Raw genomic sequence first — 12,847 nt, forward strand, 5'->3', positions numbered from 1 at the left:
TAGGCGCGTGTTATTTTTTAGGAGCTAATTAGCGTCGTTTAAGTTTGTTTTAGTTTAGGATTCTTGCTTAACATAAATACTTTTCCGTTAAGCGAGTTTAGTATCTTCTTTACTCTTTCTTAATTCTTCTCCTAGATTTTCACTCTCTACTTAGCTTTTAGATTATTTTCTCCCTCTAATACTTTGTTCTTAACTCTACTCTTAATTCTAGATTACTTTGGTAACGATTTCTTTTACTTTAATCTCAGTTATTTATTTTAATTCTTTCATCATGTCTTATTTTATTGTTTTGATTTGTTTAGATTTAATTATGTGAGAGTAGTTTTATTTCTAGGGTTTGTGGGGATCCATAAATAATATGAAGGGGTAATTTATTGTTGTTGATTATCAATGCTAGATTAATTTCCTATTGATTGATTTAATGCTCTGTGACTAGATTAGGCCTGATCTTTTATGCATGAGTTTGACAATATTGATTCGAGATTCGAGAGATGAGAATTGATGTTTAGGTCTAGTTTCATTAGGCAGGTTAATTTATAAATGGTTAACTCGAGATGAGATTTAATACCGGTAAATTAATTGTGTGATTGTAATACGTAGCGAAAGCCCTTTATGATCTGACTAATTTATGCATTGATGATTGATTATTATGTTTTACCCTGGAATATTATTCTACTCTTAATCTCCATAGTTTAGTTCTCTTTGATTATAATATATTGGTTACTTGATAGTTTAGATTACTTTAATTAATTAGGAATAAAAAGACTTGTTTCCTTGTGGATTCGACCCTACTTCCCTATCTGCATTAGTTAGAGGATTTAGGAATTATTTTTGATTAGGTGATACGACTTTAGCCTGTCAAAATTTGGCGCCATTGCCGGGGAAACAATTTTATTTTTAATTCTGATTATTTTTGTTGTCTAGGTTATTGGCAAGTCTCATATTTTCTTCTAGTTCTTTGTTTATGCCCAGGTGTTCCAGATTAGGTTACATCCCATTCAATCCGGAGATCGAACGATCCTTCCATAGACAAAAGAATTTCTAAAAGCAAATCCTGGCGAGTTCTGGTGATAATAATAATCACCGAGATCCTCCAATTGTTTCTAGCAATTCAGTGGTATCTTCAGATCCGCAATCAGAGATGGCGGTACCTAAGAAGCTTAGTGATTACTCACAACCAAAGCTTATAGATTTTCCACACCTTACTCCCACTTCAGCTCTTGATGGGGTACAGTTTGAGATTAAACCCCAATTTATAACGATGATAAAAAGGAATCAATTTAGTGGAGCTAAGGGTGAAGACCCCAATCTTCATATTGCAGACTACTGCCAGTACTGTAAGCTGGGGTCACACAAGACCAAATCAGGGAGATTCTCTTTCCTTTCTCTTTAAGTGGAAAAGCCAAATTATGGTTTAATGGTTTAAATAGAATTTCACTTGGTATAACTAACTAGGAAACTCTTGTTTTGAATTTTTATAACAAATATTACCCTGTAGAGAGAACAGCTGTACTACGGAGTGCTATTCAGAACTTTTCCCAAGAGGCCGATGAAACTTTATATGAGGCTTGGGAGAGGTTCAAGGATCTACAAAGAGAAAGGCCCCACCATAATTTGGCACAATGGCAGTTGATCCAAGCCTTTTACAATAGTATTGGAAATTCATCTAGAATAATATTAGATTCTGCAACTAGTGGGAGGTTTATGAACCTTAATGTTGATGATGCAGGTCAAGTTATCGAAGATATGGCGATACATAATTCCCAATATGGGAACCCCGGACGCTTTGCTAATAAAGGAAAACATAGTGTCGATTATGTATCCTTTTTACAAGCTCAATTAACCACTATCTGCCAGAAATTAGATAATCTTAGTATTGCAAACATAGCTAATGTTTCTGCAACTAATAATAATGCTAATGAGGCTTTCTGTGAAAATTGTGGAATTCTAGGTCATTGGGAGCAAGATTGCAGGAGTTCCGTGGAGCAAGTTAATGCCTTTCAAGCTTATAGGCAGAATAACCCATACTCCAACACCTACAATCCTGGGTACCGGAATCATCCGTACCTTTCCTACCGGAGTACCAATGTTCAAAATCCATCACCACCACAAGAACCACAGGCGCCACAACAACAATAGCAGAAATATTACCACCCCAATGCTGGCAAGAAGAACCAGCCACAATAACCCTCCTCATCTTCCGACTCTACTTTGGTAGAAATTAGAGCGATGCTGGCTAATATGCAGAAGCACATGGAGAGTAGAAATGCCCAAATTGATTCGATCCTAGCACATAATAAAATTGTAGATAATCAAATTGCGCAAATTTCTACTACTCTGCAAGCCGGTCAACAGGGACCCCTGCCAGCATAGCCGACCAGGTCTACGCATCAAGCCTATGCAATTACTCTAAGGAGTGGTTCAAACTATGAAGGGGCCCCTATGCCCAGAGATGATGGACTTGTTTTAATAAATAATGTTAATCTTGATTCCGTTAAACCTGACAATGTAGCTAATAGCCCCGCAGGGATAAGAATAGTACTAATATATCTGATTTTACATTGCAGGGTACGACTCCAGGGAAGGTAGTAGCTCCAAATAAGAGCAATAAGGCTCCAAATCCAGTCATCAAACTTCCATTCCCCAATCGTCACTTGAAAACAAATTTGGATAAGCAGTTTGGTAAGTTTCTAGAGATGGTAAAAGATTTGCAGGTAATAGTTCCCTTCACTGAATTAATTACACAAATTCCTGCATATGCAAAATTTATGAAGGAAATATTGACAAGAAAAAGATCTATTAGTGAGGTAGAGACAATAGCTTTCACTGCAGAATGTGTCGTACTTCAAAATAAATCCCCACCTAAATGGAAAGATCCGGGTAATTTTTCTATCCCTTGTCATATTGGCAATCTAATGATTGATAATGCATTATGTGATTTGGGTGCTAGCGTTAGTGTTATGCCATTGTCTATGTGTTCCAAGCTGAATATGGGTAAATTAAAAGCTACTAATATTATTCTACAAATGGCTGACCGTTCTTTTAAATACCCCCTAGGTGTTTTAAAGGATGTTCCTGTTAGAGTAGGTAAATTTTATATACCTGTTGATTTTGTTGTTCTTGATATGGCTGAGGATATGCAAATCCCAATTATTTTGGGTAGACCATTTCTTAACACTGTAGGTGCAATTATAGATGTGAGATGTGGCAAATTGACACTATCGGTAGGGGATGATAAAATTATTTTTAATCTTAATAATACCCCTAAAAGCCCCATGACAGAGGAGAAGTGTTTTAGTGTTGATGTGGTTCAAAATTATCCTAACAAGCCCCAAGCTCTTGTAAAAGATCCCTTGGAGGCGGTATCTTATGTTGCATCCTTTACAGATGAGATAGACAAATGGCAGAAGGAAGTTGATGCAATAGAAAGAGCCTTCTACACTGTCGGTCTTGGCTTTGAGGATGAGAAGGTGGAATTAAACAAGCAAGCTATGCTAATTGAGCCTACAATAAGTGTTCCGCCAGATCGAGTTGCAAGTACTAAATGTAGTGAAAATTTGAAGCAACCATCGATCAAAAAGGGATCTTTAGTGCGTAGCATTGAAGAGCCCCCAGTCCAAGTCAAGGGGGATCCATCAGATAAGGTGAATTGGCGTCCCACATGGTATGCCTTGAAGCCGCGTCGTAGCCTAAACATCGCTCGACCGGGTGAGAAACCACCCGACCAAGCGTTAGGCCAAGGGTCCTAGTTCTTGTACTTGGTAAAAAGGTCACGCAGGACCTAGATAAACCAGCGCTTTGCGGGAGGCAACCCATATTTTAATGCTTTTTAGGCTAGTTTTTCTTCCTTTTTCTTATGAGAAGAGAGAGGAGGGAGTTTAATGAGTTTTATGAGTTTTTGTACAGGTTTGAAGGTAAAGAGTTAGCCAAAAATTAAAGAAAAGAAGAAAAAAAAATCGTCCAATTAGCCTCGGGCCCGATCGGGCGAAGCTTGCCCGACCGGGCGCGAGAGTAAGGGTTGAAAATACTTAATTTTCGCCCAACCGGGCGCGAGAGTAAGGTTAGAATATCGGGAATTTTCGCCCGATCGGGCGCAAAATTTGATGTATACGGACATTTTAGATCGCCCAATCGGGCAAAGGGAGCCCGACCGAGCGCGAGAGAAGAGAAATTTTTGGGCTAGATCGCCCGACCGGGCGCAATACACCCCGCGTCCTTATTCTTCTTTCTTCTTTCTTTCTTCATTTCTTTCTTTTTCCTCCATAACTTTCTCTCTCTAAAACCTTAAAACCTCTACCTTCTCTCTAAGATCTTCTCTTCATTTGTTACCCAAATTCATTAATTTTTACATATTCTGAATCCTCTCTTCATCCTCTACAATCCTACATAAAAATTTTCAAGTTTCATTTAAATGTTTTTCACACCCATTTTTCTACTATGGCTTCAAAGAGGGCTCGATCAATTTTTGGGAGGAGTTTTAACTCGAGGGAGGAGTACGATCCAGATTTGCAGCTCTCCTATTGGCCAACAATCCGTATTGCTAGCCAGGAGCAAAAGGAACGGCTAGAACACCTTGTCGGGAGGGAGGTAATTCCTTCATGGTGGTTACACCGCCCTACTCTTGAATCGTATGGTTAGTATCATTTTGTTAAACGATTTTTGAATGACATAGGAATGAGAAAATTCGTTGACATGCACTATCCTACATACCGTGAATTAACATGTGAATTTTTGTCTTCTTTGAAAGTTGTAAATAGTAGAAATGGACCGAATTTATTTTTTAGGTTGAACAATAGGAATATTAGTTTGACATATGTTGAATTTTTTAAATTATTTGAATTGAATTCTGAATTACCATTTCAGTGGCATGCTGATTATAAAATGGGTGATATTTATCATGATCTAACTGGTTTACCGACCCCCGACCCCCAACATGCTAGTACGAAACCTATTTATCACCCTATCCCAAAAATCTGGCAAAGATTTGCGGGTTTGTGTTTTCTTGGTAGGAATGAGCCTCATAACGCCCAAACCAACGAACTAGCTATTATAGGACACTATGTGTATGAGTTTGGTAAACTGAACATAGGTAGATACATCATCCACCACCTGAGTAGACATGCCACAGCCTGTACCCAGTCTCGTACCCCTATTCATATAGGAGGCCTTATCACTAGGATAGCAGTTAAAAAGGCCGGTTTTGTTGAGAGTGGACCCCACCATATGACTAACTGTGGACCGGATACCTATATGACTGCTAGGTATTTTGAGGAGTTAGGTTGGGTACGACTGGATAATGAGCAGACCCCCCACTGGTGTATTAGGACTGGGACCGAGCAGCCATTGCCCATCTTTTCCCTACCTAGTCCTAATTTGACCGCCTTTCCCCCCAAGCAAGCGTCCTACACATACGACCTTTTAGTTGCCCATGCTAGGGGGCAAGCACCACCAGTACCACCACCAGTTCCACCACCCCAGCCTGAGCCCGAGGTAGCACTTTCTCCACCTCGAATGTCTCACTCCGTCCCCCATGTTGACTCTAACCCAGTTTGGGACATTCAAAGTATAGGTCAGGCTTTAGGTCGTATTGAGCATTCCCACACTGATCTTAGGAGGATGGTAGGCTCCATTGACCATAGGTTAGGGTACCTTGAGAGGAACCAGGGTAGAGCTCTCTACCCTATCTATGATAATTATGCTCGTCGGGGCAACATTCCCGACGATGCCATTTACCCTGACTGGTTTCAGCCTCCACCCCAGGGATACGATAGGGATCCCACTGCCCATGGTATTTATACTGACTATTCTGTCTTCCATGGGTACGACCAGGATATTCCTTTTGGGGGATCGGCTGGGGGGAGTTTTCACGCTGATTATTTTGGTGGTAGCTCTTCTGGTGTAGGTTGTGCAGGTGGCATCGGAGGTGGAGGTTTCCGCTCCATGGATGAGGATGATGAGGACTAGCTATGCTGGGCTAGTTCCCGAGCCAATGAGGACATTGTCTGAATCTGGCTTGGAGGAGATTTTGGATTTGGTATCTTTCTTTTTTCTCTTTTCTTTTGTTTTTGGTGTGTTTTCTTAGTTTAGATTTATTGCTTTCTAGGTTAGTTTTATTTCTTTCTTATATGAAAAAATACAAAAAAATTGAAAAATAAAAAAAAGTCCAAAAATACGTTCCAATGAATTATAAATCATGCTTCCCTGTGCCCCGTACTTGGAAAATATTGTTTTGATTCTTGGTATATGATGATAAGCACTGTGGATTTGTTGATCATGATTTGAAGTTTGATTGCTTAGATGTCCTAACATGCGTCAATTTTGCCCAACTACTTGTGAATATAGTGCTTGACTAGTTGATTTGGTTAGGAATGTGTTTAGTTCCTGGTATGTCAATGAATTTGAGTATTGGTTTGCAACTATAAGTAATGTTTATACGACTCATTATTATGCACATTGTTGAAGATGAAGGCATTTGTTCTTTTAGGTGGCCTTCAGATGATTGTAGATACATTTGCTCCCTTCTTGCTACCCATGTTGTTTCCTTGACTTTTTGTTGTTTATTAGCCACATTACAAGCCTATTTTGCCCCATTGGTTACTAGTCCTAGGCTTGGCTTGGGGGAGCTATTAGTGAGTGAGGTGAGGGAGTTTGCAGTGTGCTTATTATTTGCACAATTTGGGTGGGTTTTGAGAAGTTATTTTGTTCTTGATCATGTTTATTTTTGATGAGTTTGAAGGTTTAATCCTCTTGAGAAAAAAAATAAAGTATGATGTTATGAAAAAAAGTGAGCTTCAAAAGAAAAAAAAAAGAGCAAAAGAAAAAAAATTGTTCAATGTTCAAATGTTCTAGTTGGAGGTTGATCAAAGGGAAAAAAATTGAGTTTCAATGAAAAATTCAAGTTTAAAAAATAAAGTTTGTTTATTCACTCCAGTTCTTCATTTCATGTTTTTATGAGTGGAATTGTAAGTGTTGGGATTGTTTGCTATGATTGGAGTTGTATTTGGTGGATTCTTGTTGGAATTGGTTATGTTGGAGATGATTGGTCATCATTTATTTTTGACCTTGATTTTATTAGGATTTGCTCCCTTAAGCATAGCTTTTCTCTCACTTGTTCCCAAATGATTCCTACTCTTTACCCTTGCCTTACATTACAAGATTTAAAGACCTTCTGACCTTTGTGCATAGAGTTATATGAATGTGAAAGTGTTGTTTATCAATGCAAGTTATGATTTGACATATTTCGAGTCGACTTGTAGGTTGAGTGTACATCTTTATATACGCACGAGAGTGTGAGTTGGGAGGGCATTGTTCACATTAAAGGGGTTGGTTGGAAAGCGATCGAGTACATCTTTTACTCGCCACATAAATGAGAGTTGAGTGTGTGAGCACTAGTCTTGAATTCTATATGCTCTTGTGGTTTGCTCAATTTGACAATTGTTAGGGAGGAAGAGTAATTGGACGGATTTGATTGGTTGACTTTGAAGCATGTTTACTAGATTTACCTTGAATTGTTTGTGCTTGATTTTTACTTTTTAGGGTGAAGCATATTTATTTATTCATTGATGAGGTCTTTGCTTAGGGACAAGCAAAGGTTTGGCTTGGGGGAGTTTGATATGTCTATTTTATATAGTGTTTTACCTCCGTCCCTTAGTCATAATTAGTAGTGTTTTTGGCTCTTTAGAGCCACTTCTATTACTAATTGGTGTTTTCTAGGTTTTTCGTATATTTGGTTGACTTTTGTAGGGATTTGCGCTTTTGGAGCATTTTCCCGTGATATTATGGAGCAACTACGAGCACTGGAGAAGCAAGACCAGTTTCCATAGCCTAGGGCCGATTAGAGCCATCAAACCGGTGATTAAGGGCTCGGTATATGTGATAACGGGGCATTTAGACCGAGTATTCAAGACCCGAAGAGAAAATCCTAATTGGTCCGAAGAATTGGAGCCCAATCGAAGTCCAAAGAGTGGCCCAAGAGTACCGCCCGGCCAAAGGAGCTACCGCCCGAAGGCGCGCCCCGCCGGGCGGGGGAAATAAAGTGGGCGCCCGAACTCGCATCCGGCCGGGCGCGAGAAACATACCTGATGAGAAAAGGCACGCCCGATCGGGCGGTGCCTCGCCCGATCGGGCACGTGTTATTTTTTAGGAGCTATTTAGCGTCGTTTAAGTTTGTTTTAGTTTAGGATTCTTGCTTAATATAAATACTTTTCCTTTAAGCGAGTTTAGTATCTTCTTTACTCTTTCTTAATTCTTCTCTTAGATTTTCTCTCTCTACTTAGCTTTTAGATTAGTTTCTCTCTCTAATACTTTGTTCTTAACTCTACTCTTAATTCCAGATTACTTTGGTAACGATTTCTTCTACTTTAATCTCAGTTATTTATTTTAATTCTTTCATCATGTCTTATTTTATTGTTTTGATTTGTTTAGATTTAATTATGTGTGAGTATTTTTATTTCTAGGGTTTGTGGGGATCCAAAAATAATATGAAGGGGTAATTTATTGTTGTTGATTATCAATGCTAGATTAATTTCCTATTGATTAATTTAATGCTTTGTGACTAGATTAGGCCTGATCTTTTATGCATGAGTTTGACAATATTGATTCGAGATTCGAGAGATGAGAATTGATGTTTAGGTCTAGTTTCATTAGGCAGGTTAATTTATAAATGGTTAACTCGAGATGAGATTTAATACCGGTAAATTAATTGTGTGATTGTAATACGTAGCGAAAGCCCTTTATGATCTGACTAATTTATGCATTGATGATTGATTATTATGTTTTACCCTAGAATATTATTTATTGGTGAACCTATGCCCTAGATATTCTATTCATTGTTTTCTCTTTACTCTTAATATCCGTAGGTTAGTTTCCTTTGATTATAATATATTGGTTACTTGATAATTTAGATTACCTTAATTAATTAGGAATAAAAAGACTTGTTTCCCTGTGGATTCGACCCTACTTCCTTATCTGCATTAGTTAGAGGATTTAGGAATTTCTTTTGATTAGGTGATACGACTTTAGCCTGTCACAAGGTGATTCATCTGTAGCTTGGATTTGACTATCATGTCATCAATGTACGCCTCTACATTCCTCCTAATCTAATTAATGAAGATTGTATTAATCATTCGTTGGGAAGTATCCGACGCATTCTTCAAGCCAAACGACATAATCGTATAGCAAAATAACCCCTGATCAGTGACACAGGCTGTCTTTTCTTGATCTTTTTTCCACATGGGTATCTGATGGAAGCTGGAATAGGCATCCATGAAACTCATCAAGGCATGCCCGGCTGTAGAGTCGACAAGGCTGTCGATCTTTGGGAGCGAGTAACTGTCCTTTGGACATGCCTTGTTCAAGTTAGTATAATCAACACACATGCGCTAAGTACCATTTGGCTTCTTTACAAGCACCACGTTCGCAACCCAATCAGGGAAGTTACATGGCCGAATGTGAAAGGAATGGTGTCCTTCAAACAAGTGTATTATTCTGATAGCGGGTTCAAAATTATTAGAAAGCTAATAAATTTAGCAAGGTCAAGTGATTAGAATGCCTGGGTGGAGGCCGCTTCCGATCATTAATATTAATGTATAATTAATATTACAGCTTAATCTTGACTGAACCCTTCGGGTCACACCCTAGCAAATATACGAACCAAATCGATGAATTAATTCGGAAGAAATTAATTCGTCGCCCGAGTATTAAAGATTTAGAGGAAATTCGAGCTTAGAGCGTCGAAATCGAGCGTCGGAAGTCGAGTCAAAATAATAAAAGACGAGACACGAAAATAATAAATCAACAAGACCAAAATACCCCTAGCATCGGAATGCCCCGAGCAAACCGAGTGCTAGGGGCATTTGGTATAGCATGGTGGCTAGCATGCGCACTAAGCTGAGCCTAGGTTGGATGGTGCGTGCTAGCGCACCAATGCTAGCACAGCATGCTAGCTGTGCTGGGCCAACGCGCGCAAGGTGCAAGGCGCTCAGCTAGCATCCCGCATCACTGATGTGCGGCTTTCTGGTCGAGTGCGCAAGCAGCCCGCACAAGCTGTGCTGGGCGTGCTAGCCATCAGCGCCAAGCAGCCCGCACTGATGCAAGTCTAAGCATGGAGAACTTCGAAGATTTGCTTATCATGCATCAAGATAGCTTGTCCCTAAACATTGATTCAAGCCAAGCATTGCATGGACACTTTCTTGGATATCAAAGCAAAGTCACGGTTTGCTTAGTGGTTTTTCTTGGAGTCTAGTTCACTTTCTTGAACTTTCTTGAATTTTCTTTACTTAGATTTTGCTTACAAGTTTTTACCTTTCACTTGAAAGGGTTTTTCTTGGTTCAAGCATTAGGATCTTTAATCTTTATTTAGTTCTTTAATTTTTATTTATTTATTTAGTTGCTTTAAAAATCAGTTAGTTAGCAAAATAAATCAGTTTGGTGTATGCTTGTGCGCCAAGGTGCTTGCTCTTCAAGCAAGTTAGAATTCTAGTTTAATTAGGATTGAATTAGGGACTTGTCCTAATCTTCCTAGGTAAACTAAGTCTTATAAATAGGGCTGTAAACACACGAATAAAGATACATAGAGATTATATTCAGATTATTTCTTAAGTTGCATACTTGAGTTTTGGTTGATTGCGATCAATTGCTGTTTTGCTTGTTTTAGTTAAAACATTCGTTTGGATTGATTAATTAGGTGGATTCTTAATTGATTAATCTTAGTTTTTGTTTAATTCTTGGTGGATTTCCTGTATAGAATTAGACTTAAACATATCCCTTGTGTTTTGTTGATTTTCGGATCAATAATTCACATCATCTTTGGTAACAGAGCCAGGTTACGCAACTTCGGAAAAAATTAAACTGGGAACAATTGGCTAAGAATTTTTGCGTGATTCTTTTTGCATTGAACTCTAAAAACGTCCAGCTATCACCATATAAACTTTCATAATTTTTAGTTGAGTAACGCGTTCTACACAGCCTCAAACATTTGGTGTTTGTGCACTGATTTGCGGTTGGGAGTCCGGTTTTTGTGTTGCCTAGTTTTTCTTCAAGATTCGATCTTTTAATCAAGATTTTTGCATGAACTGACTTGGTTTGTGTAGGAATCATGAGTGACGAGGAGGTTCCACAGGTTCCAAGGGGATTAACCTTAGAACAGGCTCAAAATCTTAGAAGAGATAGGCGAATTGACGAGTTGGCAGCAAGGATGGATGAGATATTAAAAAGGCTTCATACTCTTGCTGGAGGTTCTTCAAGGAAAGGAAATTCTAACCCTAATTCTGGTTCAAGTGAGGAAGAACAACCAAGGAGGAATCCAAGGAGGCCACGAAATAATTATTCGTCAAGTGATGAATCACCAAGGCCTAGGAGAAGAGACCGACCAAAGGATGATGATAGGAACCTTAGATTAGATCATCCCGAATTCAATGGGAGTATGAATGAACCTGAAAAATACTTTGAGTGGATTAGAAGGGCCGAGACACTTTTTGATTACAAGGAGTATGATGAAAGGAAAAGATGCAAATTGGCTGAATTAAAACTGACCGGTTATGCTAGTCTTTGGTATGATAATCTAAAGAAGAAAAGGCATAAGGAGGGGCGTGCAAGAATCTCAACTTGGGAACAACTCAAGAAGCACATGAAAAAAAGGTTCGTACCTAGTGATTATATTCAAGATGTTTATCTTAAGATGCAACTTTTTAAACAAAATTCTATGACTGTTGAGAATTATATTGGTGAATTTGAAAAGTTATGCATGCTATGTGGCTTAGAAGAGATTGTTGAGCATAAGATTGCTAGATTTATTTCGGGGTTGAATGATAATATTGCTGAAAAAGTTGAATTGCGACAATATTGGTCCTTTGAGGATGTTTGCAAGGTAGCTTTGAAAGTTGAAAAACAGATAAAGGGGAAGAAAGGGACGTACACTAAGCCCTTTGTAAAAGGTTTCACTAAACCTTTTGAGAAGAACAGCTTGGAGAAAAGTGGTTCTAGTTCGAACTACAAGGAGACTAAATCAAAGTTTGAAGCTCCTAAAAAGCTTGTTGAAGATAGGAAGTGCTTCAAGTGTGGTAGTGTTGGTCACATTGCAACTAATTGTCCATCAAAAAGAGTAATGACTGCTCAAGAGTGGGAACAAGAACAAGCTAAGTGTGAGCAAGGTAGTGACTATGAAGAAAAGAACGAAGAGGAAAACTTTGAAGAAGAGGAGGGGCATATTGACGAAATTGATCCTGAGACTCATGGTCAAAGTTTGGTTCTAAGAAGGGCACTACACTCTAAAACCGTACCTATGGAAAACAATCAAAGGGAGAAAATCTTTCTTACAAGGTGCAAGGTAGAAGATAGGTTGTGTGATATGATCATAGACACGGGGAGTTGCACTAATGTGGTATCTACTACTTTGGTAGATAAATTGAAGTGGCCAACTACTGTACATCCAAGCCCTTATAAGCTTCATTGGCTTAATAATTCGAGTGATATTAAGGTAACTAAACAAGCCTTAATCTCCTTTTCAATTGGTAAATTTCATGATAAAGTTTTGTGTGATGTTTGTCCTATGGATGCTTGTCATATACTATTAGGTCGTCCTTGGCAATATGATAGATTTGTGAAGTTTGATGGAAGGACTAATGTGTATGTTGTGAGAAAAGGAGAAAAAGAGAGACCGGTTGCTTTAAAACCTTTGATAAGCAACAAGTCTTCTAATGTTACCTCTAATTCGAAGAGTTCTTATTTGATTAGTGAGAGGGAATTAGAAAAAGAGATTTGCAGCAACAATGTGGTATATATACTTGTTTCTAATGAGATTCGAATTGATCAAGATAAACAAGCAAAGAGGCCATATGAATTGGAATCT

The 12,847-nt window shown here is 38.5% G+C and overlaps 1 non-coding gene across 1 annotated transcript; it reads right to left on the minus strand.

The window, feature by feature from the left end:
- Positions 1-1,509: 1,509 nt before the first annotated feature.
- LOC145641345 (small nucleolar RNA R71) lies at positions 1,510-1,616 on the minus strand. Its single transcript, XR_014115381.1, has one exon. It is a non-coding gene; the product is annotated as a small nucleolar RNA R71 (small nucleolar RNA).
- Between the last annotated feature and the right edge of the window lie 11,231 nt (positions 1,617-12,847).

The sequence above is a fragment of the Chenopodium album genome, chromosome 7 (genome assembly GCF_948465745.1).
Source record: "Chenopodium album chromosome 7, dcCheAlbu1.1, whole genome shotgun sequence".
Taxonomy (NCBI): Eukaryota; Viridiplantae; Streptophyta; class Magnoliopsida; order Caryophyllales; family Amaranthaceae; genus Chenopodium; species Chenopodium album.